This window comes from Pseudophryne corroboree, chromosome 4 (genome assembly GCF_028390025.1).
Source record: "Pseudophryne corroboree isolate aPseCor3 chromosome 4, aPseCor3.hap2, whole genome shotgun sequence".
Classification (NCBI taxonomy): domain Eukaryota; kingdom Metazoa; phylum Chordata; class Amphibia; order Anura; family Myobatrachidae; genus Pseudophryne; species Pseudophryne corroboree.
Window position 1 is genome coordinate 145839707 of NC_086447.1, and position 14086 is coordinate 145853792.

The following is a 14086-nucleotide window of genomic DNA, read 5'->3' on the forward strand; positions in this document are numbered from 1 at the left end:
TGGACACCAATTTGAGAACAGTTTTCTCAGCTCTGTCCCTAAGCTTTTCTGTGCAAACTATTGTTCCATCCGCTGATTTGAATAAAGGACTTCAGGCTAATGTTGCTGAGAGGGATACTGATGTTGCTTCCTCAATCCAGTCACCAGAGTCATTTGCCTTAGTAGCAGATATGAGTGTTGCAGCTTCAGGGAGAATTACTAGCTCCTCCATCCAGAAGGACATTTCAAGTGATTTCTCAGTGGAGGATTTCAGCCAGATAACTTCAGAAAGGATATTTTTTCATCAGTCTGATGTCCCTCAAACTAACTCCAATCCAGCTACTGAGAGTGTGTCATCAGTTTCAGCCTCTAAGCTTTTGTCCAATGCTTTAGCACCCATTTTCTTTGATGGAGATTTATTGCAATATGCAGCACTAGTTGATTGATTTCTCTCTCTGATGAAGTCAGATCCTTCGGTGCAATAACTTACTTGATATCTGTTCCTGGCATTCAGAGGAAGAGCTTTGAAGTGGGTTAACATGCTTTTGAGAGTAATGATCCTGTGTTCCATGATTTACAAACTTTTAGTAATGCAGTGTTTAAAGAATTTAGTCCTAAACCCTCGGAATCTGATTCAGTTAAAAAAATCATGCTCCAAAAAGAATTCCAGTTCATCTTCATATAAACTACAACAGTCATATACAAAAGGAAGTTTGTGCTGTGCTTCCAAGGATAATCCAAATATCTCCTCCCGTAAGAATCTGGTCATTAAAACTGGTCATCCAGCAGTCACTACTAGCCCCGATACTAAGTTCTCCGCTCAAGAATTTAAAACTCCAGTGAACTTCTCTGTCATCTCCAAACTGTGATTCTAATGGAGATTCATATCTTCTATTAGACTTGGACTCAGACTCTGAATTTGATCCAGTTTATGATGCTACTCCTTTCCTTGGAGATCCTGTGTTTTCTGAGGAAGTATTTTTCCTTACAGGAAATTCCACTCTCCCTGGTTAAATCCAGATGTTCCCGTAAGAAGAAGAGGCATTGACGCAGGTCTTAAGTTCTTCAGTATGAAATTATCAAGTTACTCTAAGTTTCAAGATGGGTCTTTGGAGTCCACCATTGAAGGGGGGGGGGGGGGGGGTACTGTCATGATCCTGACTGTTGTTCTCATATTTGGTGACTTACATCTGCCATCTGTCCTGGATCCTGCATCTTTTTTGCTCACTGGGCTAACCAGCTTGCCAGTACCATGAGTTTCCGGAGTGCTGAGTTCTCTGCCTGGAAGGTGAGAGTTAACGAGCTCCACCTGTGTTGATTAACCTTCTGTGTGAATACTGAATTCAGCAAGTCTCTCTATGCTGTGCCTATACAGCAGTCATTGTTGTTATTATAATCTAAATATATATATACAATAGGGGGGAAAATTATTGCGCCACTTGTGTACAACACCAAATGATCTAGGATCCACGTATAGTTAAAGTAAACGACACTCCCTAGGGATTAGCAAGGGCGTCAGCTGTCCCCCAAAAACACAGGGATGGTAGTTCCCTGAAACAACGAATAATACACACAGGGGGGTGGGGGATATAGCGACCGTCGGTGTCTTAAAATAATTCAGTAAATGTGGATCTAAAAAATGTATCTAAAATGAGTAACCAGATCAAAAATGAATTTAAAAAAGGGAGATATTTATTTAAACACTAAAACAGACAATAGTTATATGCAATTACTAAAATTTAAGCAGCAACAATTCTTAAAAAATGGGATAAAAACAATAAACACAATGCTATAAATACCAGTTAAAATATATGTTAAAAATGTAAAACAATTTTAACTTAACTTGGTATGAGGTCACTGCCAGGTAGCCCAACGCGTTTCGTCATTTAGACTTCATCAAGGGGTAAAGGCAGAATGAGACTGAACTTCTATTTATACTAGTACTAATCTCATATTAATTGTGACATCACTTCCTGTTAATTATTTCATGACATTATAAGATGGGTTAAAAATTCTGTATTTAACATATCTATGGTCTTATTTACTGGTATATGTATACATGATGTTAAGGCAATGTTTATAAGGCAGGTTTGGTGTTTAAAAGCTTTAAAAACTAGCTTATAGAGGCGCCGGTGGTTCTTTGCCGCCCCACTTCCGGTTTTCGTCCGTCGCGTCATTTCCGCCCCACTTCCGGTATGCAACTGCGCATGCGCCCGCGGCTGCGGACGTTTAGAGACCGAACAGCACTATGAAGCTTGTTCTCAGGAATTTCATTGCGGCGGCCATCTTTGAGAGGATTTGTTCATAGAAAGTTTCACTCGGCAGCCATGTTTGCGGGGACCATGATTAGAGACATAAGTTTTTTATTTCTCCAGTATAGTGCATAAAAATTAAATAGAAAAACGGGGATTAGTCATTGTTGATACTATTCAAGTAAATTAGACTTACTACAGTGAATATATAAACATATAGAAACATATAAATATATAAATATATAAACATATAAATATATAAATGTATAAATACATAAAAATATGTGTAAAGTGCAAAATGCATGCTAAAGGTAATGGTATATGATGTTAAGTGCTGAGTGCGAATTTAAAATATTAGGATGCAGATAGTGTGATATATTAAACTGACATGCTCATGTAGGCTATATTATCGTCAGTTTGGTTACAGTACCTGATCTTCCCAGATGGTCTCCCTGGTCTGGTACTGATCAGGCCCGACACTGCTTCGCTTCCAAGATCGGACGAGATTGGGCCTTTCCAGTGTGGTCTGACTGTAATAATCACTTTTTACCGTACATGTGTCAATCTCAATATATCAATACAGCTGTGGGGTGATATTTAACAGACGGGAATAGTGTGGATGGGAATAGAGTGTGGGGGGGAGTGGGGGGGGGGGGAATAGGGAATGGGGTTAGTCTATAAGGTGAGGATCCAACCGTGATGATCCAACGGCTGTGGTTTTCACAGGAAAGGAGCGATTTCGTAATAATCGTTAAATCCCTTCGGATGGAGTGTTTGTAATTGGAAAATCCAAAACATTTCTCTGCGTGAGAGTTTATTGGCCAGGTCGCCACCCCTTTCTCCGAGTTTCACGAGTTCAATCGCTTTAAAAGTTAGTGCCTCCGGATTGGAATTATGTGCAAGGTTGAAGTGTTTGGATACTGCGTGATTTTCCATTTTATTTTTTATATTGCGAACATGTTCCTGTATCCTTATTTTCAGCGGTCTCTTTGTTTTACCTACATATTGTTTCCCACAGTCACATTCTAATAAATAAATCACAGATTGTGTATTGCAGTTTATGAAGTCCTTAATTTTGTATTCCTCCTTCTTTTCTGCATCCGAGAATGTTTTCCTTACTGGGTGTAGGTACCTGCAGATGTTGCATCGGCCACATTTAAAAGAACCGGTGCATCTTGGCATTTTTGATTCTTGTTCAACTTCCTTGTGTAGCATACTGGGGGCCAGGATATCTTTTAGATTTTTTTGATTTCCTGAAGACGATTTCGGGGCGAGGAGGTAGTATTTCTTTGAGGACAGGGTCCATTAATAGGATTCCCCAGTTGTTGTTAAGAGAGTCTCTAATGGTTTTCTCATGACGGTTGAAGGTGGTGATAAATGGAACGGATTCTTTCTTGATTTTTTTGGGTTTATATTCTAGCAGGGTTGATCTCTCTAAAGCCCTTGCTTTGAGAGCCGCTTCTTCCACGATGGTAGCTGGGTATTCTTTGTTCTTGAATCTTTCTTTGTATTTCTCTATTTGGGTGTCACATTCTTCCTGGTTGCTGCAGTTCCTCTTTATTCTATTAAATTGAGAAAAGGGAATATTATTTTTCCACTTCTTCAGGTGGTTGCTCTTATAATGCAGGTAGCTATTTGTATCGACCTGCTTGATGTAATTCTTAGTTTCGACTCTTCCTTCCTTCCCTGTTAGAATCACATCGAGGAATTCAATAGATTCTTTGTTGAGTTTAGAAGTAAACATGAGATTCATCTCGTTGGTGCTCAGGAATTCCAGGAATTTATAAAAACGTTCTTCAGTGCCATCCCAGACAATTAAAATGTCGTCTATGTAACGACGATAAAAGATAATATGGTTCTTAAAATCATGGTTACCATAGATAAAATTCTTCTCCCAGCTACCCATAAAAAGATTAGCGAAACTCGGTGCAAAAATCGTGCCCATTGCAGTCCCACAGCGTTGTAAATAAAAATGATCTAAAAACTTAAAATAATTATGCTGAAGAATAAAATACATGACGTCACATAAAAAATCTTTATGGATGGCTGTAAGCGAAGTGTCGGTTTCCATATATTCTTTGCATGCTGTTACACCTTTCTTATGGTCTATGCAAGTGTACAGTGATTGCACATCTATTGTCGCCCAATTATAGGTGTCTTTCCATTCAAAGTCTTTCAGGGAGTTCAGCACAGCTGTAGTGTCTTTTAAGTACGAAGGCAGCTCTTTCACATAAGGTTTTAAGAAGACGTCGACGTATTTTGATAGATTTGATGTAAGCGAGTCAATACCCGCCACGATAGGTCTTCCGGGTGGATTGGTCAAGTTCTTATGGATTTTAGGCAAGAAATAAAAAATAGGGGTAGTGGGGTCTGATTTCATTAAAAATTGGAATTCATCCTTTGTAATTATCTCATTTCGTAGACCGTGTACTAGTAGTGTTCTTAGTTCTCCAATGAATGCATCTTTGGGGTCGCCAGACAGTTTAGTGTATGAGACATCATCTCCCAATAATCTCAGTGCTTCATTAGTATATTTCTCACGGTCCATGATAACCAGGCCCCCCCCTTTATCAGCTTGTTTTATAACAATTCCCTTATTTTTCTGTAGCTTTTTTAACGCCTCACTCTCCCGGTTAGTAATGTTCTTCTCTTTAATCTTCTCCAGGTTGGTCTCACATAGGTCTTTCTTAACCAGTTCATAAAAAATGCTCACATTACTCCCCTTTGACTCCAATGGATAAAATTTTGAGGTCGGTTTTAGACCTGATTTTGACTGGTTTTCATAGTTGCTGATCACCGCATCCTCTTTCCTCAGGAAATGTCTTTTAAGTGTCAGTTTTCTGATAAACTTGTTTAGATCAATGAAGGTCTCAAATTTGTTGAGACCCCCCGTGGGTGCAAACGTCAGACCTTTATTCAGTAAGGATATTTCTGGTTCCGACAGTTTATGTTCTGATAAATAAAAAATTCCATTATCTTTAGGTTTCATCATTAGAATGTTCTTTTTTTGTTCTCGTTCCCTCCTACTGCCCCGTTTTCCTCTTCTTCTGTATATCTTCTTTTGAGAGGTGAAGCGTGATGAACATCTTCCTTCAGGGGATTTCTTGTGGCTTCTTTTGGTCGTGTTCCTGTTCTTTGGGCTAAAAAAGTCTGATCACTTTTAGAGTTGAGTCTCTGTAGTGCTGTAAATCTATTCTGCATCCTTAGTGTTGGAGATGGTGTATTCATTTCTGGGTTCCGTAGTGGTTTGCCTTTGGTTGGTATGGTTTTCCAGTATTGTCTCTTGGTTTGATTCATTTGTTGGTTCATAGTTCCAAACCTGCTCCAGTTTTTAATTTTGCCTTGTTCGTAGTCCATCTTGTCCCTGAGAAATTTTTTCTCCTTATTTTTCGTGACCTCTTCTTCTATGTGCTCCATTTTTCTGTATAGGACCTTTTCATTAATCTTGTAATCCTCTTTATCTTTAAAGGGTTCAAGTTCACTTTCTTTGCATTTGATGTTCTTCTCTACTTCTAAGAGGGAGTTCTTCTTCTCATCAATCAGCAATTTCATTAGGTCAATGGAACAATTGTGTAGTGTTTTATCCCATTTTTCCAAGAAGGCTGCATCCAAGTTGCCAAATGTTGGTTGTTTTAGAAGTCTAAGCCCTCTTGGAATTCTGTCAACTGAAATATAATGCTCTAGGCCCTTTATATCCCACCATGTTTTAACTTCTTTGGTGAGGAGTCTTTCTATGCCCCAAAATAATTCATCTAAGTCACCAGGTGGGGGGGGGGGGGTTCACTAGATTGTTGTTTCTCATTAAATATCTTTTGGCACCAGTTTTGTCTCTTGGTTGCCCGATCTGAGTTTCTCCACATTCTAAAAATGGGTTGTAGTGCACCAGGCAGCAAATAAAAATTAATACCAAAGGATTTCAACAATAGGGGGGAAAATTATTGCGCCACTTGTGTACAACACCAAATGATCTAGGATCCACGTATAGTTAAAGTAAACGACACTCCCTAGGGATTAGCAAGGGCGTCAGCTGTCCCCCAAAAACACAGGGATGGTAGTTCCCTGAAACAACGAATAATACACACAGGGGGGTGGGGGATATAGCGACCGTCGGTGTCTTAAAATAATTCAGTAAATGTGGATCTAAAAAATGTATCTAAAATGAGTAACCAGATCAAAAATGAATTTAAAAAAGGGAGATATTTATTTAAACACTAAAACAGACAATAGTTATATGCAATTACTAAAATTTAAGCAGCAACAATTCTTAAAAAATGGGATAAAAACAATAAACACAATGCTATAAATACCAGTTAAAATATATGTTAAAAATGTAAAACAATTTTAACTTAACTTGGTATGAGGTCACTGCCAGGTAGCCCAACGCGTTTCGTCATTTAGACTTCATCAAGGGGTAAAGGCAGAATGAGACTGAACTTCTATTTATACTAGTACTAATCTCATATTAATTGTGACATCACTTCCTGTTAATTATTTCATGACATTATAAGATGGGTTAAAAATTCTGTATTTAACATATCTATGGTCTTATTTACTGGTATATGTATACATGATGTTAAGGCAATGTTTATAAGGCAGGTTTGGTGTTTAAAAGCTTTAAAAACTAGCTTATAGAGGCGCCGGTGGTTCTTTGCCGCCCCACTTCCGGTTTTCGTCCGTCGCGTCATTTCCGCCCCACTTCCGGTATGCAACTGCGCATGCGCCCGCGGCTGCGGACGTTTAGAGACCGAACAGCACTATGAAGCTTGTTCTCAGGAATTTCATTGCGGCGGCCATCTTTGAGAGGATTTGTTCATAGAAAGTTTCACTCGGCAGCCATGTTTGCGGGGACCATGATTAGAGACATAAGTTTTTTATTTCTCCAGTATAGTGCATAAAAATAAATAGAAAAACGGGGATTAGTCATTGTTGATACTATTCAAGTAAATTAGACTTACTACAGTGAATATATAAACATATAGAAACATATAAATATATAAATATATAAACATATAAATATATAAATGTATAAATACATAAAAATATGTGTAAAGTGCAAAATGCATGCTAAAGGTAATGGTATATGATGTTAAGTGCTGAGTGCGAATTTAAAATATTAGGATGCAGATAGTGTGATATATTAAACTGACATGCTCATGTAGGCTATATTATCGTCAGTTTGGTTACAGTACCTGATCTTCCCAGATGGTCTCCCTGGTCTGGTACTGATCAGGCCCGACACTGCTTCGCTTCCAAGATCGGACGAGATTGGGCCTTTCCAGTGTGGTCTGACTGTAATAATCACTTTTTACCGTACATGTGTCAATCTCAATATATCAATACAGCTGTGGGGTGATATTTAACAGATGGGAATAGTGTGGATGGGAATAGAGTGGGGGGGGGGAGTGGGGGGGGGGGGGAATAGGGAATGGGGTTAGTCTATAAGGTGAGGATCCAACCGTGATGATCCAACGGCTGTGGTTTTCACAGGAAAGGAGCGATTTCGTAATAATCGTTAAATCCCTTCGGATGGAGTGTTTGTAATTGGAAAATCCAAAACATTTCTCTGCGTGAGAGTTTATTGGCCAGGTCGCCACCCCTTTCTCCGAGTTTCACGAGTTCAATCGCTTTAAAAGTTAGTGCCTCCGGATTGGAATTATGTGCAAGGTTGAAGTGTTTGGATACTGCGTGATTTTCCATTTTATTTTTTATATTGCGAACATGTTCCTGTATCCTTATTTTCAGCGGTCTCTTTGTTTTACCTACATATTGTTTCCCACAGTCACATTCTAATAAATAAATCACAGATTGTGTATTGCAGTTTATGAAGTCCTTAATTTTGTATTCCTCCTTCTTTTCTGCATCGGAGAATGTTTTCCTTACTGGGTGTAGGTACCTGCAGATGTTGCATCGGCCACATTTAAAAGAACTGGTGCATCTTGGCATTTTTGATTCTTGTTCAACTTCCTTGTGTAGCATACTGGGGGCCAGGATATCTTTTAGATTTTTTGATTTCCTGAAGACGATTTCGGGGCGAGGAGGTAGTATTTCTTTGAGGACAGGGTCCATTAATAGGATTCCCCAGTTGTTGTTAAGAGAGTCTCTAATGGTTTTCTCATGACGGTTGAAGGTGGTGATAAATGGAACGGATTCTTTCTTGATTTTTTTGGGTTTATATTCTAGCAGGGTTGATCTCTCTAAAGCCCTTGCTTTGAGAGCCGCTTCTTCCACGATGGTAGCTGGGTATTCTTTGTTCTTGAATCTTTCTTTGTATTTCTCTATTTGGGTGTCACATTCTTCCTGGTTGCTGCAGTTCCTCTTTATTCTATTAAATTGAGAAAAGGGAATATTATTTTTCCACTTCTTCAGGTGGTTGCTCTTATAATGCAGGTAGCTATTTGTATCGACCTGCTTGATGTAATTCTTAGTTTCGACTCTTCCTTCCTTCCCTGTTAGAATCACATCGAGGAATTCAATAGATTCTTTGTTGAGTTTAGAAGTAAACATGAGATTCATCTCGTTGGTGCTCAGGAATTCCAGGAATTTATAAAAACGTTCTTCAGTGCCATCCCAGACAATTAAAATGTCGTCTATGTAACGACGATAAAAGATAATATGGTTCTTAAAATCATGGTTACCATAGATAAAATTCTTCTCCCAGCTACCCATAAAAAGATTAGCGAAACTCGGTGCAAAAATCGTGCCCATTGCAGTCCCACAGCGTTGTAAATAAAAATGATCTAAAAACTTAAAATAATTATGCTGAAGAATAAAATACATGACGTCACATAAAAAATCTTTATGGATGGCTGTAAGCGAAGTGTCGGTTTCCATATATTCTTTGCATGCTGTTACACCTTTCTTATGGTCTATGCAAGTGTACAGTGATTGCACATCTATTGTCGCCCAATTATAGGTGTCTTTCCATTCAAAGTCTTTCAGGGAGTTCAGCACAGCTGTAGTGTCTTTTAAGTACGAAGGCAGCTCTTTCACATAAGGTTTTAAGAAGACGTCGACGTATTTTGATAGATTTGATGTAAGCAAGTCAATACCCGCCACGATAGGTCTTCCGGGTGGATTGGTCAAGTTCTTATGGATTTTAGGCAAGAAATAAAAAATAGGGGTAGTGGGGTCTGATTTCATTAAAAATTGGAATTCATCCTTTGTAATTATCTCATTTCGTAGACCGTGTACTAGTAGTGTTCTTAGTTCTCCAACGAATGCATCTTTGGGGTCGCCAGACAGTTTAGTGTATGAGACATCATCTCCCAATAATCTCAGTGCTTCATTAGTATATTTCTCACGGTCCATGATAACCAGGCCCCCCCCTTTATCAGCTTGTTTTATAACAATTCCCTTATTTTTCTGTAGCTTTTTTAACGCCTCACTCTCCCGGTTAGTAATGTTCTTCTCTTTAATCTTCTCCAGGTTGGTCTCACATAGGTCTTTCTTAACCAGTTCATAAAAAATGCTCACATTACTCCCCTTTGACTCCAATGGATAAAATTTTGAGGTCGGTTTTAGACCTGATTTTGACTGGTTTTCATAGTTGCTGATCACCGCATCCTCTTTCCTCAGGAAATGTCTTTTAAGTGTCAGTTTTCTGATAAACTTGTTTAGATCAATGAAGGTCTCAAATTTGTTGAGACCCCCCGTGGGTGCAAACGTCAGACCTTTATTCAGTAAGGATATTTCTGGTTCCGACAGTTTATGTTCTGATAAATAAAAAATTCCATTATCTTTAGGTTTCGTCATTAGAATGTTCTTTTTTTGTTCTCGTTCCCTCCTACTGCCCCGTTTTCCTCTTCTTCTGTATATCTTCTTTTGAGAGGTGAAGCGTGATGAACATCTTCCTTCAGGGGATTTCTTGTGGCTTCTTTTGGTCGTGTTCCTGTTCTTTGGGCTAAAAAAGTCTGATCACTTTTAGAGTTGAGTCTCTGTAGTGCTGTAAATCTATTCTGCATCCTTAGTGTTGGAGATGGTGTATTCATTTCTGGGTTCCGTAGTGGTTTGCCTTTGGTTGGTATGGTTTTCCAGTATTGTCTCTTGGTTTGATTCATTTGTTGGTTCATAGTTCCAAACCTGCTCCAGTTTTTAATTTTGCCTTGTTCGTAGTCCATCTTGTCCCTGAGAAATTTTTTCTCCTTATTTTTCGTGACCTCTTCTTCTATGTGCTCCATTTTTCTGTATAGGACCTTTTCATTAATCTTGTAATCCTCTTTATCTTTAAAGGGTTCAAGTTCACTTTCTTTGCATTTGATGTTCTTCTCTACTTCTAAGAGGGAGTTCTTCTTCTCATCAATCAGCAATTTCATTAGGTCAATGGAACAATTGTGTAGTGTTTTATCCCATTTTTCCAAGAAGGCTGCATCCAAGTTGCCAAATGTTGGTTGTTTTAGAAGTCTAAGCCCTCTTGGAATTCTGTCAACTGAAATATAATGCTCTAGGCCCTTTATATCCCACCATGTTTTAACTTCTTTGGTGAGGAGTCTTTCTATGCCCCAAAATAATTCATCTAAGTCACCAGGTGGGGGGGGGGGGTTCACTAGATTGTTGTTTCTCATTAAATATCTTTTGGCACCAGTTTTGTCTCTTGGTTGCCCGATCTGAGTTTCTCCACATTCTAAAAATGGGTTGTAGTGCACCAGGCAGCAAATAAAAATTAATACCAAAGGATTTCAACAATAGGGGGGAAAATTATTGCGCCACTTGTGTACAACACCAAATGATCTAGGATCCACGTATAGTTAAAGTAAACGACACTCCCTAGGGATTAGCAAGGGCGTCAGCTGTCCCCCAAAAACACAGGGATGGTAGTTCCCTGAAACAACGAATAATACACACAGGGGGGTGGGGGATATAGCGACCATCGGTGTCTTAAAATAATTCAGTAAATGTGGATCTAAAAAATGTATCTAAAATGAGTAACCAGATCAAAAATGAATTTAAAAAAGGGAGATATTTATTTAAACACTAAAACAGACAATAGTTATATGCAATTACTAAAATTTAAGCAGCAACAATTCTTAAAAAATGGGATAAAAACAATAAACACAATGCTATAAATACCAGTTAAAATATATGTTAAAAATGTAAAACAATTTTAACTTAACTTGGTATGAGGTCACTGCCAGGTAGCCCAACGCGTTTCGTCATTTAGACTTCATCAAGGGGTAAAGGCAGAATGAGACTGAACTTCTATTTATACTAGTACTAATCTCATATTAATTGTGACATCACTTCCTGTTAATTATTTCATGACATTATAAGATGGGTTAAAAATTCTGTATTTAACATATCTATGGTCTTATTTACTGGTATATGTATACATGATGTTAAGGCAATGTTTATAAGGCAGGTTTGGTGTTTAAAAGCTTTAAAAACTAGCTTATAGAGGCGCCGGCGGTTCTTTGCCGCCCCACTTCCGGTTTTCGTCCGTCGCGTCATTTCCGCCCCACAGAAAAATAAGGGAATTGTTATAAAACAAGCTGATAAAGAGGGGGCCTGGTTATCATGGACCGTGAGAAATATACTAATGAAGCACTGAGATTATTGGGAGATGATGTCTCATACACTAAACTGTCTGGCGACCCCAAAGATGCATTCGTCGGAGAACTAAGAACACTACTAGTACACGGTCTACGAAATGAGATAATTACAAAGGATGAATTCCAATTTTTAATGAAATCAGACCCCACTACCCCTATTTTTTATTTCTTGCCTAAAATCCATAAGAACTTGACCAATCCACCCGGAAGACCTATCGTGGCGGGTATTGACTCGCTTACATCAAATCTATCAGAATACGTCGACGTCTTCTTAAAACCTTATGTGAAAGAGCTGCCTTCGTACTTAAAAGACACTACAGCTGTGCTGAACTCCCTGAAAGACTTTGAATGGAAAGACACCTATAATTGGGCGACAATAGATGTGCAATCACTGTACACTTGCATAGACCATAAGAAAGGTGTAACAGCATGCAAAGAATATATGGAAACCGACACTTCGCTTACAGCCATCCATAAAGATTTTTTATGTGACGTCATGTATTTTATTCTTCAGCATAATTATTTTAAGTTTTTAGATCATTTTTATTTACAACGCTGTGGGACTGCAATGGGCACGATTTTTGCACCGAGTTTCGCTAATCTTTTTATGGGTAGCTGGGAGAAGAATTTTATCTATGGTAACCATGATTTTAAGAACCATATTATCTTTTATCGTCGTTACATAGACGACATTTTAATTGTCTGGGATGGCACTGAAGAACGTTTTTATAAATTCCTGGAATTCCTGAGCACCAACGAGATGAATCTCATGTTTACTTCTAAACTCAACAAAGAATCTATTGAATTCCTCGATGTGATTCTAACAGGGAAGGAAGGAAGAGTCGAAACTAAGAATTACATCAAGCAGGTCGATACAAATAGCTACCTGCATTATAAGAGCAACCACCTGAAGAAGTGGAAAAATAATATTCCCTTTTCTCAATTTAATAGAATAAAGAGGAACTGCAGCAACCAGGAAGAATGTGACACTCAAATAGAGAAATACAAAAAAAGATTCAAGAACAAAGAATACCCAGCTACCATCGTGGAAGAAGCGGCTCTCAAAGCAAGGGCTTTAGAGAGATCAACCCTGCTAGAATATAAACCCAAAAAAATCAAGAAAGAATCCGTTCCATTTATCACCACCTTCAACCGTCATAAGAAAACCATTAGAGACTCTCTTAACAACAACTGGGGAATCCTATTAATGGACCCTGTCCTCAAAGAAATACTACCTCCTCGCCCCGAAATCGTCTTCAGGAAATAAAAAAATCTAAAAGATATCCTGGCCCCCAGTATGCTACACAAGGAAGTTGAACAAGAATCAAAAATGCCAAGATGCACCGGTTCTTTTAAATGTGGCCGATGCAACATCTGCAGGTACCTACACCCAGTAAGGAAAACATTCTCGGATGCAGAAAAGAAGGAGGAATACAAAATTAAGGACTTCATAAACTGCAATACACAATCTGTGATTTATTTATTAGAATGTGACTGTGGGAAACAATATGTAGGTAAAACAAAGAGACCGCTGAAAATAAGGATACAGGAACATGTTCGCAATATAAAAAATAAAATGGAAAATCACGCAGTATCCAAACACTTCAACCTTGCACATAATTCCAATCAGGAGGCACTAACTTTTAAAGCGATTGAACTTGTGAAACTGGGAGAAAGGGGTGGCGACCTGGCCAATAAACTCTCACGCAGAGAAATGTTTTGGATTTTCCAATTACAAACACTCCATCCGAAGGGATTTAACGATTATTACGAAATCGCTCCTATCCTGTGAAAACCACAGCCGTTGGATCATCACGGTTGGATTCTCACCTTATAGACTAACCCCATTCCCTATTCCCCCCCCCCCCCCACTCCCCCCCCCCCCCACTCTATTCCCATCCACACTATTCCCGTCTGTTAAATATCACCCCACAGCTGTATTGATATATTGAGATTGACACATGTACGGTAAAAAGTGATTATTACAGTCAGACCACACTGGAAAGGCCCAATCTCGTCCGATCTTGGAAGCGAAGCAGTGTCGGGCCTTATCAGTACCAGACCAGGGAGACCATCTGGGAAGATCAGGTACTGTAACCAAACTGACGATAATATAGCCTACATGAGCATGTCAGTTTAATATATCACACTATCTGCATCCTAATATTTTAAATTCGCACTCAGCACTTAACATCATATACCATTACCTTTAGCATGCATTTTGCACTTTACACATATTTTTATGTATTTATACATTTATATATTTATATGTTTATATATTTATATATTTATATGTTTCTATATGTTTAT

The 14086-nt window shown here is 38.5% G+C and overlaps 3 pseudogenes; 1 reads left to right on the top strand and 2 right to left on the bottom strand.

The window, feature by feature from the left end:
• Nucleotides 1-2649: 2649 nt before the first annotated feature.
• On the bottom strand, nt 2650-2769 carry LOC134912214 (5S ribosomal RNA; annotated as a pseudogene).
• A 4639-nt stretch (nt 2770-7408) lies between these two features.
• On the bottom strand, nt 7409-7528 carry LOC134912215 (5S ribosomal RNA; annotated as a pseudogene).
• Nucleotides 7529-13756: 6228 nt separating this feature from the next.
• On the top strand, nt 13757-13876 carry LOC134912871 (5S ribosomal RNA; annotated as a pseudogene).
• Nucleotides 13877-14086: the final 210 nt, after the last annotated feature.